This window comes from Camelus ferus, chromosome 7 (genome assembly GCF_009834535.1).
Source record: "Camelus ferus isolate YT-003-E chromosome 7, BCGSAC_Cfer_1.0, whole genome shotgun sequence".
NCBI classification, from domain to species: Eukaryota; Metazoa; Chordata; class Mammalia; order Artiodactyla; family Camelidae; genus Camelus; species Camelus ferus.
In genome coordinates, this window is record NC_045702.1 from 47,773,383 (window position 1) to 47,786,511 (window position 13,129).

The window sequence follows — 13,129 nt, forward strand, 5'->3', positions numbered from 1 at the left end:
TGGCAGATTCTCCATTTTTAACAATTTTCTCGTCAAGCCTGACACCAGGAAGACGTGTGTCAAGGGGCTAAGTGTTATTGGTAAGCAAGGTCAGGAACTGCCTTGATGGAGCATTGCACAGGTGTGAGAAAGGGCTCTCGTCCCCGGCAGCCCATACACCACCACTCGATGCTTAAAATGCCACCACAAAACCCACATTCTAAAGTCATTTTCTGTGAAATCACAAGTTTGGTAGGGAAGAATTAAAGCAGCTGGGGAAGGGACAGTGCAGACAGATGCCTTCCTCTCTGCTGTTTTGTACAGTGCCAGCTTCAGAGGGTGGTAGCAGTGAGTGATCTTCAGGGAATGAGACTATAACGAATGAGTGAGCGGGTGCAATTAAAATGAGCGCAAGATTGTAAAGGAACAATGCGGCTGAAAGTAAAGTTAGTGGGTCTATTTTATGGGAAATCTTTAGAGAAACATCCCACATGTGACCTGAGATGCCAACACTACCACATAATGATTTTTCCTTCTCAGAAGAAGCGTATACAATAAACAGACAGAAAATATTTCAAGCGGGGTGTCCCAAGGCCTCTTCTGTAAAATAATTTGCCAGTTTGCAAGAAGAGAGAATGTTTAACACTATTAAAGGCCCTGGTAAAAAACCCCTCTTCTTCTTGAAAACACACATTTTGCTTTTTGTATTTCTATAAAAGAATAAGCAGATCCTTGTCTAAGTCCCAAGTGAGGCAAGGAAACATTGTATTTGGCTGTCATCATGGTCTTTATTCCTGCCTTGAGTTGGACAAAGAGAGGTGAGAAAAATTTCCCCTTCTTTGTAATGATTATCCAGTGGTGACAGCAGGAGCTTGGCTGTAGATCCTGAGCAAAATCCTTGGGACTCAGCAACACAGTCAAATGCCCTACATGAACTTTGATGCCCATGACTGTTCAGATGGCTGAAAACTCCCACTTTCAAGCGGAGGACAGGAGGGAACACTTGGCTTTGCAACTAGTAACGAAAGAAGAGAGTGTGAAACACCTGACCTGGTCTCAGTTTCTTGGCCTCATATGTCTTCTTGGAAAGCAATAAAAACAAAACGGATTTTTGCTGACTGTCAGGGCTCATACAATCTAGAAACTCTGCATGCTAAGTGAGTCTGGAAAGGAACCATCTTGGGAGGCTTGGTCAGCATATCAGAGAAGAGCTGGCAGGTAAAAAATGTGTATAACCTACAGGTGAGGGACCCACCTTCTATTATGAATATAACCCAATCATAACTCTGTTGAATAATACAAATGTAAGAACTTATGCACTTATAAAGAAGAAATGGTAGAAATGTCACAGTGGGAACTGGATACATGAAAGAGGACAGCTAGTAGCATACCTCAAAAAAGAAGGAAAATGTCTAAGCATTGGTTTGTGGATGGCCACTGAACTCCATTGCTTTCAGAGTTCTTCCATCCATGTCTAGGTGAGTGCACAGTTTCCTGTCTCCTGGACTTAGAAGGGAAGGTTCTCAAGAACTGAGAGCTTCAAAGAATTTTTAAAGTTTGTATTTCCAACTTGTTTATCCATATATTTATTCAATAAATATTTATTTAGAGCCTATGTGCCAGGCACTGTCCAAATGCTGTGATGAGAAAAGGCAAAACAAAACAAGAAAACAGCTTCATCTCTATACTCACAGAACTTTCTAGAAGATTGAATAGGCATTAATAAAATAACCATACTATTAAATATAAAATTCCATCTTAGTGCTGGGAAGGAAAGGAGTACTGTGTTGTGAGAGTAGAAGGTGGGGTGGTGGACATGGTCTAGAGGGTAAAGAAAGGTTCCTTGAAAGAAACAAAGATCCAGATGACACTTGAAGGATGAACCGGATGATTCAGGGGAAGAGGTGGGAAGGAAGAGAATTCCAGTCAGAGGTTGAAAAGTATTTGCAAATGCCTCATAGCAAGAAGAATCAGGGCACATCAGAGGGACTGAAAGGAGGCCTGAGTTGTAGAGAGTAAGGAAATGTGAGGGAAAGGTGGTTGGTGAGGTAGGTCTGGATCTCATGGGGCCTTGTAGGCCATTTTAATGATATTGTTTGCCCTTAGACTAATGGGAAGCCTAGAAATACCACTGGTTTAAAAAAAAACTGGTAGTGCTGTAAAATAGTCAGGATATTCTCATGTTTTATAATGCTCAAGACTCCATGTAGTGCTGAGTGCTGCCAGAAAAGAGGGTTATTCCCATGACTGTCATACATGGTTCCTTGGGGTATATGCTGCAAACTACATCTTACTCTGTTGTGACTGAATAGGCTTCGAGGAGCCGTGCAGATAGGGAGGCCTTAGTTAGACATTCTTTGATCAGCAAACAGGGTTCTTTTCTCTAAATGGAGAATCAAAAGACACACTTGAAATTGAAAGTTGTGTGAAAGGAATCTAAATTGGTTAAGTGTCAGATACATCGATGATTTATGTCTCCTTTACATCTCATTGCTGAAAAAGCTAGCACTCCTCTATCAGCTGGATTTGTGTGTGTGTGTGTGTGTGTGTGTGTGTCTAAAGGAAAAACAATTCCAAGGCAAGGAGACTGGAGGTTCATTACCTTATTTCTCCTGGCACAAAAAAACAAGGTCAAAGAAACATCTGACCTAGGAAAATGCAGGTTTCATGCCACACACTAGGCAAATTCCCTATTAATTTCTTTCTTTTTTAAATTATACAAGTGATTCATACTCACTGCAGAAAAAGCAGGAAATTTCTACAACCAAAAAGAAAAAAATGGAAAACTCCCAATTATATTATTATTTTGGTGTGTATATATATGGCCAAATATATATATATTTTTCTGAGTGTGTGTGCACATGTGCATAACTTTAAAATCTCTAATATGTCCATATTATTGAATGAGTAACATGTTCTTTTTTTAAAACAGTTATTTTATTTTTTTGGAGGAGGGAGGTTAATTAATTAATTATAAGGGATTGAACTCAGGACCGTGAACATGCTAAACAGGCACTCTACCACTAAGCTTTACCCCACCCCGCCAACATGTTCATTTTTAATAGAAAAACAAAAATCAAACTAATCTGGAAGGAAATGGAAATGAAAAAGTCACAGCCTCCATCTCAAGATGGGTGTTTTCCTATGAAACCCCAAATTCCACAACAAACAATTCTGGCTCCCAATTTTCAACATAATTATTTCCTTTCAAGCTATGAGTAATTTTAGGCAATGAGGAGGATAAAAGTATATTATGAGGAAAGGTAAGTCAATGACTTTAGACATCTGATAATCAAAAAGAATTCTCCAGATATCCATGTAGGGGTTTTCCAGCTGTATTTCTGGAGGCATGGGAGGTCTTGGCTCATGGTCACTTGGTTCTTGGCTTATGCCAGAAAACAATCTGAAGTGTGGTTATTTTACAGATTTATATATACTGCATGTGTTTATTTCCTAGGCCTGCTGTAACATATTATCATAAGCTGGGTAGCTTTAAAAAAAAATCATTCTTTTACAGTTTAGGAGACTAGAAGTCCAAAATCAAGGTGTCAAGAGAATTGGTTTTTCTGGAAGCTCTGAGGGCACAAATACAAGAAATTATATTAAGAAATTATAATTAATAAACATCAGGATTTACCTTAACCCATACTGAATTTCCCATGATTAATTTTTCCTTTACTTTTATATAAAATGTTTTTAGAAATTAAACACTTGCTAAAAAGCAGAGTTCTGAAAATTGTACCACACTTACCCCAAGACTGACTACTCTGTTTGACATGAAATGGTGTATTATAATAACTGTCATTATGAGGGGCGGGATATAAGGGGAGGGAGGACCCATGTGCTCTCAGTCCATCTCCTTCATGGCTTTGCTTCTCCAGCCTCCATCCTGTGATCTATCACAACCCTCCTCCCTTCTATCCAGCCTAGACCTCATGCCCATTGCAGCAGACTTTATTCTGTCTGCTGTTACCATTTCTGTGAAAACCTAACCAGCTCTTTGAACTTAGAGTTGAAAAGTGCTGCTATTGGAGGGGTGGAGGAAATCACACAAATATATGGATAGATGTACAGCCCAATATGGTTGCATGGTTCCCACCCTCCTCTGGGACTTCCTGGGATGCCTCTGAATGATCCCCACCTGGGTTCTCCCTTTTTCTATTCCTTGGTCTAGTGGAAGCATCCATTTCCTGCAACACAGCTCGAATTTCAGAAGGGTTCACTCCAGGTTTTACAGAATCTCTTCTCTAATTCAGGTGATATGAAAACAGCTGAAAAGGCTTTAGAATCTACATTCAGTGATTTTAATCATGATAAAATACTCCATTGAGGGGAGCGCTACAATTGCAGAGAAGAATAGCTGAATAGCTGGCAAATTCTGTCATCAATAAAATACAGTTAAAATGACAATTCTCTCCTTATTCTGCGGTTATGAATTGCCTATTAAAATGGACCTCAATAGAAAAGTATTGAAGTACCGAGCTGTAGCTTTAAAATCTCTGTTTACTGATATTTAAAGGTGGTTTACAGTTTAGACTTGAAGTTTGCTTTAGGGCCTTACTGTTATTTGTCTTTACAAATAGCGACCTGTGAAAGATGGACCTGCATACAATGGACCTGTTTAAATACAGACACTCTGGGTTCCTTTCCTTTCCCTGATGGGCAACAGAGAAAATTACTTCCATTGCTGGCAACTGAGGTTTCATGGTTGCCCAACCCCCACCACCCCGACACATAAACCATTAATAATTTTTTGTTAGATTGCATAATTTATAGCATCAGTTTTGAATGCATAATGTAATACTGTATACTGAAGGGTAGTTAGTCTTTCTTCAGATAGGTTACCGAAAATGAAATAAATACCTAGATTAAATTTCCATACTAGGGAGAGAGAAATGAAATAATTTGCTGAGTTGCAAAAATATGTAACACACACTGTAGAGATAATCTAAATTCAAAAAATTACTTCATTGTTCTAGTCACCTCAGATAGTTTCTCCCTAAAGGCAATTCTTGAGAAAATGTTGTGGCAACCGTTGGACAAAAAGAAGTATTTTTAAATAACATGGGCTGAAAAGTAATCTCTAAATATTAATGAGGCAAAATTAGTTTAGGAACTTAGAGTGTAATATAAAAAGTGATCACATTTATTTTAGTGTCTCTGATTTTCGTAAATGAAGGAAGGGGTCACAGAACCTTCAATAAATGACATTATCAAGAGCTAGAAAACTTCTGCCTATTCTTAAACTTGACCCTAAGCTTTATTCTAAGATAAAAATAACTAGAGAGTTACTTATATTTCTAGAAATTTGCTTGTATTTCTAGAGATTTGTAGATTTTTGGTGTTATAAGAAATACAATTCATGTTTCATATTAAGAGGTATCTACTAAAATGATTATATATTTTTTTCCAAACTACCATCTGCTCCTTTCTTGTGTCTACTATAAATCAATAATATCATTTAGTCGTTCTCTTTTTGCTATTATAATTACATTTTTCATGGATTCAAACTCCTTATTTTCCTAAGCTTTAGTCTTCCTGAGAAACTGTCAAACTTCAACTTTGGGACTGGTACAAGACCTTGTGGTAATTCCAAATAGAATTTTAATTTTCTCTGGGCATTGAGCACCATTTGTTGTTTACTCCTCTGAAATGGTATTATTTTCATTATGATAATAGGATTATGTTCATGAGGACACATGTTATCTTCCTTAGTGTAACCTCCCTTTTCCCCTTTGGAACAGAGGACAGGAGTAAAGGGAAGACATGGAAGAGTAATTTAAGTATAGACAGTGGTAAAGTTAAAGGATGAGTTAGTGACTCATATGCTTTTAAGACAAGTGTTTATCAAAACCTTAGGGGAATCTGATTTGTAAAAATAACAAGTTTTGATGTATATATAAGTGAATTGCTCCATTAAATTCTCTTTAGAGACACTTTTGAGATTGTTTTCAATACATGTTTTTTACTTTTAAAATGTACTTTCTACCTAATAAATGTTTTAATACTTCTTTTAGTTAGTCGATGCTCTTAAACATAGAGGACAATTTTGCCTAGATTGTTTACTTACTATGAGTTGTAAAAACTGTAAGTCATAAATTCTTTGGTAGTTTAACATTTCCCCTCTTCTTAAGTACTCTGTAAATAACACCATCATCATCATAACACCCTATAAGATGGAACTCTAGAGAAAAAATTAAATGCTGAATTTATCTAAATTTTTACTCTCTTCCTAAATGTCAAGTCGATTTACAAAAGTGCAGTAATTTTGCTGATATTTGTCCATGTCTGTAAATTCTTGCCATTTCTAAATTTAGAAGTTCTTACTAACATGATGAAAGTATTTCCTAATTTGTTTCCCTACCCTTGTTCAGGCTGTGCACAAAATAAAGGGACTTACACGCTCTAGCCAGAGAAATCACACATAACCCTGATAAGCTTCGTGATGCTAATGCTGTTTTGACAGAGAAAACCACAAGTCACGCAAACAGCAGCCTCTCCTCCCCAGTACAGGTGTATAATAAGCACATATAATTAAACCAAAGATACATAATGGTTTGTTGTTGGATACGCATTTACAACAGCTGACTACGCTCTTAATGTGTGGTTCATGAGTTAGGTAATTTTCTTATGTCTCCACTCCTTGAACAGAATATTCCTCATGGACTCATATACAAAACGATTCTGTGCCTTTTACACAGCCGATTCCCACTGCTGCCTGTAATTTAGCGTCTTTGCCATATCAGCATTACCTAAAGATGATTAAAAAGAGCATGTAAATTCACAAACAAGTCATTTGATTCTTCAACTTAAATAATTTAGAAATGCTCCCCAAAAGGAAAGTTATCAAAATGTAAGCCTTTCGACATGGTTTCCATCTTAGTGAAATATATCAACCATGCATTTAATCACTGTTATGCATAAAATATGGTTTATGGCTCTGCTCTATATATCACATAAACTTCTTTGTATATTATGAATCTGAATCCTTTAAAGGGCATAAAGCAAATATAAAAAACTAGTAAGGGTTTTTTAAGAATCAGTATAGAAACAGGCAGCAGTGCATAAACTATTTTCAGTTTTTTTTAATTCTGTGCTTTCACTGGGAAATTTTTTTTTCATTCAAAATGCATACACACACAGATACCAGTCTTCGAATTTTGAACTGGGCAAACCAGAGTCTATATAAAGAGTATCTGAATTTATTTTAAACACTTTAAATCCCTTTTCCATCACAATATTGTAAAACACTATGATATTATAAAAAATATCATCAGATATGCACAACTGAGATGATTTGTAACGTCTCTCATCAGGAACAGTCAAAAGAGTCTGCCTACTAAAGTTGAAAATGTAAAAAATAGATAATGTAAATTTGTTTTTTTAAAAGGTGGTATCTTACACATGTATTGAGTTATAGTGTGCAGTAAAAATGGTCATGATAATATCTGAGCTCAATAGCATTTTCCCATAAATTACTGTGTAGGTACCATTAATCACTGTATTCAGTGCTGTGCATCACCTGTTTAATTCAGCCAGTTCTGGTTTATACATTGTTTCAAAGAATGCAAAGGAAACAGAAGTTAAAGCTTTACTTTCCACCTTAGCAATATAGCTCAACCTCTTCTAGGTCTATCTCAGGACAGGAACTAAATAACCAACCTGATTCCTTTGGCTGACTTTTTAAAGCCTTGTTTGCAATTAGTCTGAGGCAAAAACTTCATTTTAATTGAATCTTTAGCATAGACTTTTAGGAAAGGAATTCAGTCCTGGTACAGACACAGTCATTCCTATTGTTGTTATTTTGTTTCTTCATGAAATAAAACTAGTCATTATCCCTTTATCTTTGTTATTGATTTTTAAAATTTTTAGTGTCCACCGTATTTGCTAATTGTTTATTTATTAAGAGGAACTATTCCTTAGCACAGATATCAGAGTTCACAGTTTCTTGGTATATGTGCTATGGAAGCCAGCACCCTCTTATCTTCTTTTTCTACGAACTTGACTATGTTGAGTGTGTTTGTGTGTGTGCGCGCCCATGTTGACGGGGGCATGACTTCAGCCTGTGAATTTCGTTAATATAAAAGACTTGCGGAGTTACATTTCTTTTTCCAAAACCAGAAGTCACCAGGGAATATCTTCACCTTTTCATCACCATGTAAAACCCACCTCTGTTTGCAACCTTTTCCCTCCATCTTCCAACGATGAGTGAGTTCAGCTGTGCCCAGGTCCTCCTCCTCTCTTCTCAGAGACCTCACACTACAGGTTATACTCATAGTCTTATGACCTCTCTTCCCAACACTGCGCCTACCATCTTTCATTTACTAAAGGATTCTTCCCATCAGCACTCAAAACTGTTCTCGTCTCAGCCAAATTATGAAAACCCACCTGGACTCCGAAGCTCTCCCCAGGTCTCACCTTGTATTTTTCTTCCCCTCTCAGTGTTTTCTACACAAAGAGCCTTTACTTCTTCACTTGCCAATGACTTACCAGCTAACTCAGATCTTTTTTCAGCCCTTCCCAAGTCACCAAACTGCTTTTACAAAGAAGTTTCTTCCTAGTTCTACCAAGTCAACTTTTCATACAGTTTTCTCCATTAATGTGGAAAATTCTGAGAACAACTCAGCAAGGTATCTGAGATTAGAATATTTAAACTCTAATTTTGTACTGCAAAATCTAGGCTAAGAAATGAATACTGAAAGTGAGAGTGGCATATGTAAATGTCACCAAGCAACAGGGAGTTCACAGACACAAAATTTCCTCTTTGACAGAGGCTCATTCATTCTGTAATTCTTTCAAGGATAGGGTGGGAGATTTCTGAAAGTTTCTAACAGATGCCTGGAATGTAAATTTCTGTTTGGGTTAAAAACCAATAGTCATTACTACAGATATAAAATGAAAATTAATGCTGAAATAAAAATAACTTACTTCTATCACATGTTCATTGTATAAAGATATGAAAATACAGATTAAAAGATAAAGTGATCTCTCAACTATTTATCAGTAACTATGGTTAACTATAACACTGAAAATTGTGGTCATAAGCTATAGTTATGTGCAAATGCAAATATCAAAAATTTTTAAATGGCATCATATGTTGCAAATGTTTTACAACTTGCTTGTTGAATGGATACCTAATATATTTGAAATATTTTTTCCACATTAATAAAATCCATTTTTTCATTGTTATAACTTTAATTATAAAATAGTTCAAATATGTTTAAACACGGAATAATATAGTCAGTAGAAAAGCACACAACACCCAGGCTTAACGACTGTTGATATTTTGTTATATTTGCTTCAGATTGATTTTTTAAAAAAAGAATGAAACATTACAGATATGGTTGAAGGTACTCGTTTAACTTTCCCTGACCTTTTTTACCTTCCTACTTCTCTGAAGTGTAGATTTTTCCACCTACATTTTTACTCTTTATATATATATAGTTCCATAACAATATACAATGTTGGTTTGTGAATATATTTTTTAAATGTACATAATTGATTTTAGATGTATGTATCTTTCTAAACATCTTGCTTTTCTTGTTAATCACATTTTTGATCTGTGTTAATGATTGTGGATCTCATTTGCTTTACCTGACTTACAGTATTTAACTGTATAAATAATATATGTTTCCATAACATTATTTTAATTGACTACTGAGTATAATATACTTTATTATATCACACTTATTTAAGCCATTTCACTGTTGTTGGAATTTAAGGTTTATTCAACCTTGTGCAATAATATACAGCCCTTCTAAGAATATTCTCGTAGCTATACTTTTGGATACAGCTTTCCTTTCCCAAGATAAATTCCTAAAATGGTTATTGCTGAGTCAAAAGATTAGCAAATATAGAGAAATTTATACTTCCACACTTTCACATCAAGATTCAAAAATGTGTTAGTTTCCATTTGTTATGTGAAAAATAGATTAATGCTATTTTAATTTTCATTGATTTGATCATTAATAAGATGTAACATAACTTTGTTATTAATCTCTTGTAGTTCTCTTGTAACTTCTTTATGTCAGTCCCTTGTTCATTTCTCTACTGGTGTGTCCATCTGTCCACGCCCCCCATATATTAAGAAAAAATTAGAATGTTACATAAAATACACAAAAATATCCATGAATTCTATGGTGATATATAACAATATGTAGATAAAAATTATATCTTCAAACAGAGGTAGTGGTTGGCCTTCATGCAAAGTTGAAGGCTTAAACAAAGCAAATAAATGGCTGTGGGATATCTGACATTATATATTATGTAGACACATAAATATATTGAAAAATCAATGGTACTCATACTTGCTGATCTGTATTTAAAATTTATGTATTTTTAGGTATGTCTTACAGCTACCATCAGAAATAGTTAAGTGTTGTCACAGTGCTACATTTAAGAAACGTGGGTTTGAAGAGCAAAAGTCAGAATGCTATCAGAAATGAATTTTCAGTGGGTCATCTGGTCTACTTCTTAGTCTCTGGCTATATAAATCTTTGAATCCCTGAAGAAAGTTAATTTGCCTATTCTTATAGACCTCTAGAGGTGAAGGTGTCATGGACTCTTTTAGTAGACTAATATGATATTGCTAACTGTTCCCATATGCTGAGAGGGTTTGAGAAGAGAAGCCTTGGAGAGGCGACAGTTTTCTTCAATTACAGTTCTTTCCCTTTTTAAGTGAGTTTGAAAGAGCTCTCCTTATTCTCCAAAGGCAACTCTCTGCAAGTAAAAATTAATCAAGAATTATGTAAGTTCAAAGCAAGAGGGCTAGTGAGTTGTACTTTTCTTACTGCCACATAGAAGCACCACTTTAGCCAGTAAACAAGAATAACATTCTGAGAATCAGTCTCAGTTTTCATATGTTTTGAATATACAAGGTCCTCAGGGATGTATTTCTCACAAGAAATGGGACTTCCCTTGGTCTGACATGCTGTTGTGTGGAGGAATATTAGATCTCTTGGGTGTTGCTCCAAAGACCAGGCTGTGAGCAGCAGAGGTAAGTCATGAGAAGGCATATTTCGATATACGGTAAAATATTTACTAACAATTAAAGCTATCTAAAACTTAAATGGGCTGTCTAAAAATCTAGTGGATTCTTGGCCTCTGGAATTGTCCAAAGATAGAATGATCATGCATGAAGGGGGTTGGGAGAGTCCTCACTCTATAAAAGGTTGAGTGAAACAACACTTAAGGTACTTTCTACTCTATGCTTTTATGACTAAAAGGCTCAATCACTTTAATCTTCTGATGAGAGCTACTTATTTTGTGTTTCTGAATAATCTTTGTTGTCATTTATAAATTTTTCCAATTTATATATATAAATTTTAAATATATATAAGCTACCGATGAGCAACATTTATCTATCTATATCTGTGCACACACTATATATATATTTTTTTAAACCAAAGGCTTAAAATGTTTGACAAAGATGCCAAGAATGCTTAATGGAGAAGTCTCTTCAATAAATGATACTTGGAAATTGGATATTCCCATGGGAAAGAGTAAAACTAGACCTCTATTCTATCTACATCACTAACAAAAATTGACTCAAAATGGATTAAAGACTTAATATAAGACTGGAAACCATAAAACACCTTGAAGAAAACAGAAAAAGCTTCCTGGCAATGATTTTTGAATATGACACCTAAAGCACAAGCAACAAAAGCAAAAATAAACAGGTGGGACTACATCAAACTAAAAAGCTTCTGCAAAGGAAAAGCAATGCTCAAGAAAATGAAAACACAAACTGAAGAATAGGAAAAAAATATCTGCAAACTATATATCTGATAGGGGACTAATATCCAAAATATATAAAGTACTCATAAAAGTCTACAGCAAAAAAACAAATAGTCGATTTAAAAAATGGCAACAGACCCAAATAGACATTTTTCCAAAGAAGATAAATAAAAAGCCAACAGGTACATGAAAAGATGGTCAACATTACTAATCATTAGGGAAATACAAATTGAAGCCACAATGAGATATCATCTCACACCTGTTAGAATGACTATCATCAAGGGGAGAGGGTATAGCTCAGTGGTAGAGTAGATGCCTCGCATGCATGAGGTCCTGGGTTCAATCCCCAGTACCTCCACTAAATAAATAAATAAATAAATAAATAAATAAATAAATAAATAAAAACCTAATTACCATCCCCCCCCAAAAGAATGACTATCATGAAAAAAACAAGAGAAAACAAATGCTGGTGAGGATACTGAGAAAAGGGTGCACAGAAGGAGGATTGTGAACTGGTGCAGCCACAACTGAAAACAGTATGGTGGTTAATCAAAAAATCAAAAATAGAACTACCATATGATCTACCAATTCCACTTCTGGGAATATATCATAAGGAAACAAAAATAGTTCAAAGATATTCGCACTCATATGCTCGCTCACTGCAGCATTTACAATAGCTAAGACATGGAAATAAACCTAAATGTCCACTGATGGATGTACAGATAAAGAAGATATGCTATATATGTAATGAAATATTATTCAGCCATAAAAAGAAGGAAATTGAGCTACTTTCAACAACAGGGATGGACTATGAGGGTATTATGCTAAATAAAATAATTCAGAGAGAAAGACAAAGTACTGTATAATCTCACTTGTGTGTGGAATCTAAAAAACCAAACAAAGCCAAAGTCATACGAAAAGAGATCAGATTTGTGGTTACCAGAGGTGGGGGGAGAGGTGTGGGATGGAGGAATTGGATAAAGGTTGTTCAAAGATACAAACTTCCAGTTATAAGTACTAGGGATGTAATGTACAACATGATGACTATAGTTAACACAGCTATGTGGTATATTTGAAAGTTGCTAAGAGAGTAAATCCTGAGTTTTTATCACAAGGAAAAAACATTTCTTTGTATCTATATGAGATGATGGATGCCAACTAATTATGGTAACCATTTCACAATACACATAAGTCAAATCATTATATGCTGTACACCTTAAACTTATATGGTACTATGTATCAAATATATCTCGATAAAACTGGAAAATAAAATAACTACAGGCCAGTGGGAAAATATATACCATTAGTGAATACGATTTGAGTTCGTCCACACACCAAAAATCTGCCTCAAAAGTGAAAAATTTAGACATACAGTTGGCGATTGTCTTGGCATAGGCATAATTATTCTTTTTCA

The 13,129-nt window shown here is 35.3% G+C and overlaps 1 long non-coding RNA gene and 1 other non-coding gene across 2 annotated transcripts; both read left to right on the plus strand.

Annotated features, from left to right (window-relative positions):
- The first annotated feature begins 639 nt into the window (after window positions 1-639).
- On the plus strand, window positions 640-9,236 carry LOC116665107. Its single transcript, XR_004321681.1, has 3 exons — window positions 640-726; window positions 8,780-8,785; window positions 9,227-9,236. It is a non-coding gene; the product is annotated as an uncharacterized LOC116665107 (long non-coding RNA).
- A 2,765-nt stretch (window positions 9,237-12,001) lies between these two features.
- TRNAA-CGC lies at window positions 12,002-12,073 on the plus strand. The gene has a single exon. It is a non-coding gene; the product is annotated as a tRNA-Ala (tRNA).
- Window positions 12,074-13,129: the final 1,056 nt, after the last annotated feature.